Below are 8,508 nucleotides of genomic sequence, written 5' to 3'. Positions count from 1 at the left end.
TTTTATCTTAGTTATATGAGATGTAAGATGACAAAATAAATAAACTTCTATGTTATACAGATATGGAGGTGTGATATTAAGCTAAAAATACAGAAAGTACAAAATAGCATCCATCCTTTATTTTACAAATATACATATATACGTAACATATACACATATATATACTTTTCCCTTCTTTATTCCTTCTTTTTTTTAGATGAATGTTTGATCCTATAGAGAAGTCTATTGTTTTATCATTTCCAGGTAAAGAGAAATCTGTCTAATATTCAAGAATCATAACTCGAAATCAGCCTTCGAGTTCATAAATAAAAGTCACCTTAGTGTTAATAAAGGAAGATCATCATAGGAGATAATTCAGTATAAAAGAAACAACCTTGTGCACCACTGTTTCACACTGGACCACAAAATAAGTTTTCCATTAATAACTGGAATACCTTTAGATGAATAGAATTCTCTCGGATTTTTAAAAAATTATTCACAATGAAATTGTGACAGAAATCTATTTCATTCCAAAGCTACACTCATTACCTTGTCAGATATGACTACAATCCTGTGTAGTCATACGAAATGGCTTATCTCTTTGATACCTACCTTCCTCAGTTTGAACTGAAAAAATGTATGTAGACAAATACAGACTGAGTCAAGAGTCCTAAACTACATTCTACATTATAAAGCTTGGTCACTTAGTGAGGTCTTACTATCCTCACTAAAGGAAAGGATTAAGTAAGAAATAATTTACCAGTGGGTCATCTTTTATTTTGCTGGAAAAAAAATAGTGAACTAGAAAATGCTATTAATAATATTGCATGGCCAGTTTGATTTTTACACACAAGGTAAAATTAGATACAAATATGGCACACAAAAGTACAAAAGAAGAAGAGTATAAAAAGCAAATGAAAAAACAAGGTATCTTTTAAATCCAGCCAATCTAGGCTTTCCCCCAGGCCTGCTTTGACCTTGGAGAATAGAATTAAACCCTGGCTATAAGAATTTATAGCTGGCTAGAAATTCCCCATGGGGTGAGAGGAGAATAGGTGTATGGTAAAAAAAAAAACAAAGCAAGATACTTTGCTGTAGTAATTAATATTGTTTCCACAATGCATAAAACTTTTTCTTTTATTGTGAATACTGTTAAAAGATATCATTCCAAACATTATTTTAAGCCAATTTACTTGTTTTTGTTATTCTTTTTTCATAAATGTATTATTAATTAGTTTTATTATATGAGAAATAACATGCAAATGTTAAATGTAAGATGAACAGATTGTGAATGTATAGAGTGAAGATTTTTTCCCCTATGCATGTATCTGTAAAATCACCACACTTATCAAATTACAAAATATTTCTCTCACACTAAAAAGTTCCTTTGAACCACTTTACAGCCAATATTCACCATCAGAGATAATCAATCCTATCACTAAATATTAGTTTTTTCTATTCTTGAGTTTCATTTAAATGAAATCTCAGTTTGTAATCTTTAGTTTTGTTTGTCTTCTTTTTCATAATAATGGTTTAGAGAAATCTTCATATTGTTTCATGTACCAGTTTTGCTTTTATCACTGAGTTCTTTGAGAATGTATTCTAATTCCATCTTGGAGTCTACTTCTTAGACAACCCAAACTAACACAACCGTTACAGAGAGTGGTCTAAGAAAATAGTTGATGAATGGGGATTTGTGGTTGGGTCCCTCGCCAATCTGGTGGGCAAATAAGACTCCATTCCAAGTGGTAGATGGGACACAAATAGATGTCTGATTGTTTAAGATGTCATTGATGCTGATCTGGGAAAACCTCCTGTTGGAAAAAAAAAATCATACTGGATGAACGATTTAGATATTTGAAAGATAAGAGGAGAAAAAGTCCTACACATGATGGAGTTGTTTGCTTATTGTTAAGCTTTGTTGACTCCCTGTAGAGGAATAATAAGAAATGGAAGGCCACTAACGAGCAGTTGGAGGTTCAGTGTAAGAACCCAGGGAACTCTTTAGTAGTCGACAAAAAGACCCCTTTTTCCTTTAGTGAAAGAGTAGACACAGACAAGTAGTAAACTGAAGATCTAAAAGAACTGCACAGCTTCAGAAAAATATAAATGCTCAGTTAAGTCCTACGTGTTGTGCAAAAGTCAGGGCACTGGTAGTGATGTCAGAGACACAGGTCCTTGGATTTCCCAAGGAAAGAATCCCATCTGGAACCCATGATAACTTCAAGCTCACACAGCAGAGTCACGCTCACACTCAAAGTTTATTGTAAAGCAAAAGTACATGCAGTAGGTGTTTGCGCATTTCCTCACGGGTGAGTTCTTAGGGAAGGGTTTATATGCTGTTCTGGGATGAGGTGTTTCTCTATCTTAAGTAAGGGGAGGAATATTCAGGAAAAGGCAAGAGGAAAAAAAGGGATTTGGTGCCTTTCTGCTTGAGCAAGCTCATTTCTGAAAATTGAAGAATAGGGATTTTTTGTTCTTTGTGGGTTTTGTTTCCTGCTCAGAAAACCACAGAGCTCCGAAGAAGTGAGAGATGATTGATAGGGTGGCTAAACTGCTACTGCTGCTTGTCTGCTTGGCTTGAATTTCCATGAGCAGCCTCCCTAGGGCAAGTCCCTATTCTATCCTGCCTCAGCAGGGAAAATATAGAATTCTGAAATATGGGATGAGTACATAAGACTTTGGCTCTCCAGACTCCCTTACTTTAGTAAAACCTAGAACTTTGCCATGCTCAAAGAAGCTTCAGAGGTCTCTCTCCTACAAGGAAACATGTGACTGTTTAGACCTGGCCTAACTTCCTCTCCAGTATGATACCTAGAGTAAAATTTCAGTAAAATCTGTGGGACATACTAGGCCTAATAAGGGAAAGAGATATACACTGACCAGTTGCAAGAATTAGGTTTCATGTACTGGCAGGATATTATCCAATTTCAGAATTGGGTATTTTTTAAAGCCTTATTGGGCGTATGAGTCCGTTTACGTTGCTTATAACAAAATACCTGAAACTGGGTGATTTATAAAGAAAAACAACTTTTATTGCTTACAGTTTCTGAGGTTGGGAAATCCAAAGTCCATTTGGTGGCGGTAACAGTGACCCAGGGATCTCACACTGCAAGATGGTGGAAGCAGAAAGAGGAGAGGGAGAGGGAGAGAGAAACAGACTCTCTTCTTCTTTTAAAGCCCTCAGAAACATGCCCCTTACCCCCGTTCGTAATCCATTCCCTACTGCACGGTCCTGCAATCCAATCACCTCTTCAAGTCTCCACCTTTCAATTACCATAATAGGATTTCCCACCCTCTTAACAGTCACAGTGGGAGCTAAGTTTCTAATACATAAAACTTGGGGACAAAATTCAAGCTTCATGGAGTTTTGGGGAGACATAATTCAACCCATCACACTGGGATAGAATTAACAGACTTTAAAATTCATCTATGTTAAGTATAAATTTAGGTGGTTCTTAGTACATTCACAGAGTTGTGCAACAATCATGATCTAATTTTAGAATGTTGTTATAATCCTCAAAGAGAAATTCCTCATCCTTTAGCAGACACCTTTTATTGGTATACCCATACAGTGGAATATCATTTAGCATCAATTATTGATACCTGCTGCAATGTGGATGAATCTTGAAAACATTCAGCGCAATAAAAGAAGCAGTCACAAAAGACTACATTTTTGTTCCACTCCCAGCAGCCCTAGGCAACCGTTAATCTACTTTCTGTCTCTAAAGATTTGCCTATTCTGGACATTTTATATAAGTGCGTGTGGATTGAAATGTATGGATTGTCTATTCACTTATTTAGATACTTAATTTCTTTCAAAATTTGTTAATTTGTGGTTTTCAGTGTACAAGTCTTGTGCTTCTTTCATGAAATGTATTTCTAATGATTTTTTATTCTTTTTGATTCTGTTGTAAATGGAATTATTCTCTAAGTTTATTTTTGGATTGTTCATTGACAGTATATAAAAATTTGATTTGATATTGATTTTGTACCTTGCCACCTTGCTGAATTTTATTATTAGTTCTAATAGTTTTCTTAGTGGATTTCTTAGAATTCTCTATGTACTATTAGACCTCATGGCTGGCTTAACATCAACACAGCCGTGTTAAGCAACTTTCCACCCTCCTCCTCCTCCCCTTTCCCTTTTCTGATCCAGGAACTGGTCAGTGAAATTCCTCTCCTGGGAAGGGGTAATCATCACTGGTATTATCAAAGGAACATCCTGCGGGCTGTGGTAGCAGGCTTCGGGCTGGGCTGGGAGGACTGCTTTGTACTGATATAGTGGAGACACTAATCAGAAGCTTATGCCCTAACCCACCAGATGTATGCGAACCACAAGGACTGTGTCACGTTGCATACCACTGATTTCAAAATTTCCCGTTACTCTGCCAGAACCCTCAAAGTCTTATAAACCTCCTGCTTTCATTTGTTCAGGGGAACTAATGGGATTCAGTCTCCTCTCTGTGTTGGTGGAATAAAGCTTCTTGGCTGAAGTAGCATCTGGCTCCTGTCTCTCTCTCCCTTTTCTCCTTCTCGCTGAAGCTAACATATTCTAGATCAAATGGATATATTGTTACTACTGCTTTCCTGTCTAGAGGCTTTTTTTTTCTTTCTTTTTTTCTATCTTTTTTTTTTTTTTTTTTTTGCCTAATTGCTCTGGCTAGCCCCTCCAACAAAATGTTGATTGGAAATTGATGAGTGGTTATCCTTGTTTTGTTTCTGATCTTAAGGGGAAAGCATTCAGTCTTCATTATTAAATATAATGTTATCTTGACTCTTTATTGCATATATTTAAGGTGCATATCATGATGTTTTGATATAAATAGTAAAATGATTACTACAGTCAAGCCAATTAACATATACATCATAGAGTTACCTTTTGTTGTTGTTAGAGTACCTAAAATCTACTCTCAGAACACAATAAAATATTACTAACTGTAGTCCTTGTGCTCTACTTTATATCTCTAGATATATTTATCCTACATAATTGCGACTTTGTACCCTTTGACCTAAATCTTTCCATTTTCCCTTACTCCCAACCCTGGTGACCAGCTTTCTGCTCTCTGTTTCTGTAAATTTAACATTTTTAAAAAAGATTTTTACGTAAAAAAGAGATCACGCAGTATTTGTCTTTCTGTGTATGGCTTATTTAACCTAGCATAACGTCCTCCAGGTTCATATGTTGTCACAAATAGCAGGATCTCCTTTGCCTTTGACTTTTTTACATATACTTTATGTCAGGTTGAGGACTGCTGTTGTTTCAATGTGTCCCCCAAATTTCATGTGCTGAAAATTTAATTCCAAATGCAACAACAGCATTGGGAGGTAGAACCTTTAAGAGTTGGTAAGGTCAGGAGGGTTCTGTCCTCATAAGTGGATTAATGTGGATATTGTGGAAGTGGGTTTGTTATAAAAGCAAGTTAGGCCCACTCTTTTCTCTCATGTTCACTTTCTTGCCCATGTGATGACTGCTGTCATGGGATGACACAGCAAGAAGACCCTAGCTAGGTGTGGCCCCGGGACCTCGTAATTCCCAGCTCCCAGAACCATGAGTCAAATACATTTTTGTTCATTATACACATGAATTACCCAGTCTGTGGGATTCTGTTATAACAGCTTAAAATGAACTGAGGCAAGGGTGTTCACTCTCATTCCTGATTTGTGGTGTGCTTCTATCATGAGTGTTGAATTTTGTCATAAGGTTGTCTGCATCTATTGAGGTCTTTTCATTTTTATCCTTTATTTTCTTAATATTGTGTATTATATTAACTGAATTTCATGAGCTAAACCAACTTTTCATTTCTGGGATAAATTCCAGTATAACATGGTGTATAATCCTTCTTATATATGGTTGGATTCAGACCATAGTATTTTGTTGAGGACTTTTACATTTATATTTATAACAAATATTGGTCTGTGGTTTTCTTTTCTAGTGATTTGTGGGCTACTCCAGGGATAGTGTCTCTTGACTTCTTTGTATTTTCCTGTTTATGGGCCATATTTTTCTGTCTCTTTATCCTTAAAACTTTTGGTTAAAAACTAAATATTTTAAATAATTTCTGATGATTCTACAAATCAGATTCTCCTGCCCTCTCTTGTGTTTGCTGTTTTGTTGTTGTTGCTTGTGTGTTCGGTCACTTTCCGTGACTAATTCTATATAGCTTGTTCTCCTTGTAGTGTAGAGCCACTGAAGTCTCTGTGCATTTAGTTTGTTGGTCAGTTATTAAGACGCCCACAAGGGAGTATTAATGTGGCAACCTAAGACAGTGCTGGCAGGAAGTAGGGTGGGGGTGTCTGCGGGAACCTTGCCTTAGCCCTTATTGGCCAAATACGTGCTTCTGCGCTCGAGGTTGCAATAGGTGGGCATTGAGACAGGATGCATGCTCTCTTGACCTTTAGGCTGATAAGATTATGTAAAAAACCTCCCTTCCCCATTTGCCTTTAAAAGCAAGTGCTTGTGTGATAATAAATGGAAACCCCTGCTGTATCTGAGTGTCGTTTAACCGGGCTGTTTTGGGGGCCGGCAGCTGTGCTCACCTCTCTTCACGGCTCTCTTCCCCCATCTCCTTCCAAAGGGGACAGGAGGGAAAGAGGAATCCCGGGCCATTCGCTCACCCACCAAAAGGAACGAGGCTAGGGCTATTCGGGTCGGCCGGCGGCAGACCCGACACCCTTTTCCCCTGGGTGATGGAGCCACCAAAGATTACTCAACGACCATCTCTTCTGAGCAGTGAGAAGTGCCAAAAAGGGGTTAATCTCCCAGAACCCTCAAGATAGTGGCATTCCTTCCATTTGGGAAATTAACCATAAATTGGGGTTCTCTCCGCACATTTATTCTCCAGACCAGAAAGTTCCAGGGAGGTGAGGTTTTTTTCTAAGTACAGTTTAACAAGTTTAACAATAGAAGCTGGTAATCTTCAGTAAGACAAGCAAGGTGACATTCTGTAATGCAAGTAAGTCAATCCACTAACAAAAGCTTGATTTTAGCAAACATTCTCTTCTTACAGCAATTTCCCAGTATCTTTACATATCAATCAGTAACCTGTCTGTCTTTGAGCCAGCAACCTTGCTGTGTTACAGTTCTTTATCTTACAACAGAGACTATATAGCCTGGGGAAATTTTCCTGTCCTTTGCAAGGTCAATATTTGAAACTGCAAAGCTTTGGAAAACCAGGCCCTGTGAAGTACATTTGCATCATGCATACCTCACACATCTCTCTCTAGAGAAGTATAAGAAAAAGAGAAGCCCAGGAAGATAGAAAACTTTTATTTATTTTTACCTCATTGAAACATAGTTGATTGTACATATCTATGGGGTACAGAGTTGAATATCAATACCTGTGTGCAATATGTGATGTTCAAATTATGATAACTATTATATTCAACATTATGCAATGAAGTTGTTTTTCATGGTCCTTTACCAATTCCTCCCTTACCCCTCCTCACCCTCTCCCTTTCCTACCTCTGGTAACCTCAGTTCTGTTCTACCCTTTTGAAAGTTCAATGTATCATTGTGATTGTTGTTTCTTTCTTTCCTTTCTTTCTTTCTTTTTATATTTATTTGTTTATTTTTTTAGCTCCCAATAATGAGTGAGGACTTGTGGCATTTCTCTTTCTGTGCCTGGCTTATTTCACTTAACATATTTTTTTCTAAATTCATCCACATTGCTGCAAATGGTAGAATTTCATTCTTTTTATGCAGAGTAGTATTCCATTGTATATATATACCACATTGTCCTTATTCAGTTAAACAACAATGGACATTTAGGTTGTTTCCGACTCTTGGCTACTGTAAATAGAGCTGTGATGGACTTGGGGGTGGAGATATCCCTTCAACATGATGATTTCCATTCTTTGGCATATATATGCAGCAGTGGAATGACTGCATCTACTGAAGTTCTATCTGTAGTTGTTTGAGGAAACTTCATACCATTTTCCATCATGGCTGCACCAATTTACAGTCCCACCACCAGTGCAGGAGGGTTCCTCTTTCTCTGCATCCTCACCAGCATTTGTTACTCTCTGTCTTTTTGATAATAGCCAGTCTAACTGGGGTGAGATGGTATATCAGTGGGGTTTTTATTTGCATTTCCCTAATGCTAAGTAATGCTGAGCATTTTTCATTTGTCTGTTGGCCATAAGTAGGATAGAAAACTTTTAGACAATAACTGCCCTCCAGAAACTAAGCAGCACAAATGAAATGGCAGCCTACCTCCACCCCTGTCAGCAAAGACAAAGTGGGGAGTCTAGATTTTCAACATCCCCTGCAGTAATAGCCCTCCCTTCTTTGGTGTCAGTAGAGACCATGTGGGGACCTGTAATTCCAACCCCATCCAGTGGGGAATAGGTAACTTTCCTCCTCCCTGCCGAAGCTATATGGAAGAAGCCTGAGTAGAAGGCCAGGCCTTCAACACCTCCAACAGAGAAAAGTACTACCCCACATACACGAGGTGCCAGTGGAGGTACGTGGGTAGCAGTAAGTATGTGCCCTTCCACCTCTGAGCCAGGGTGTGGTCAGCAGAGATC

The sequence above is a fragment of the Cynocephalus volans genome, chromosome 3 (genome assembly GCF_027409185.1).
Source record: "Cynocephalus volans isolate mCynVol1 chromosome 3, mCynVol1.pri, whole genome shotgun sequence".
Taxonomy (NCBI): domain Eukaryota; kingdom Metazoa; phylum Chordata; class Mammalia; order Dermoptera; family Cynocephalidae; genus Cynocephalus; species Cynocephalus volans.
Note: the sequence above shows the minus strand (reverse complement) of the source record.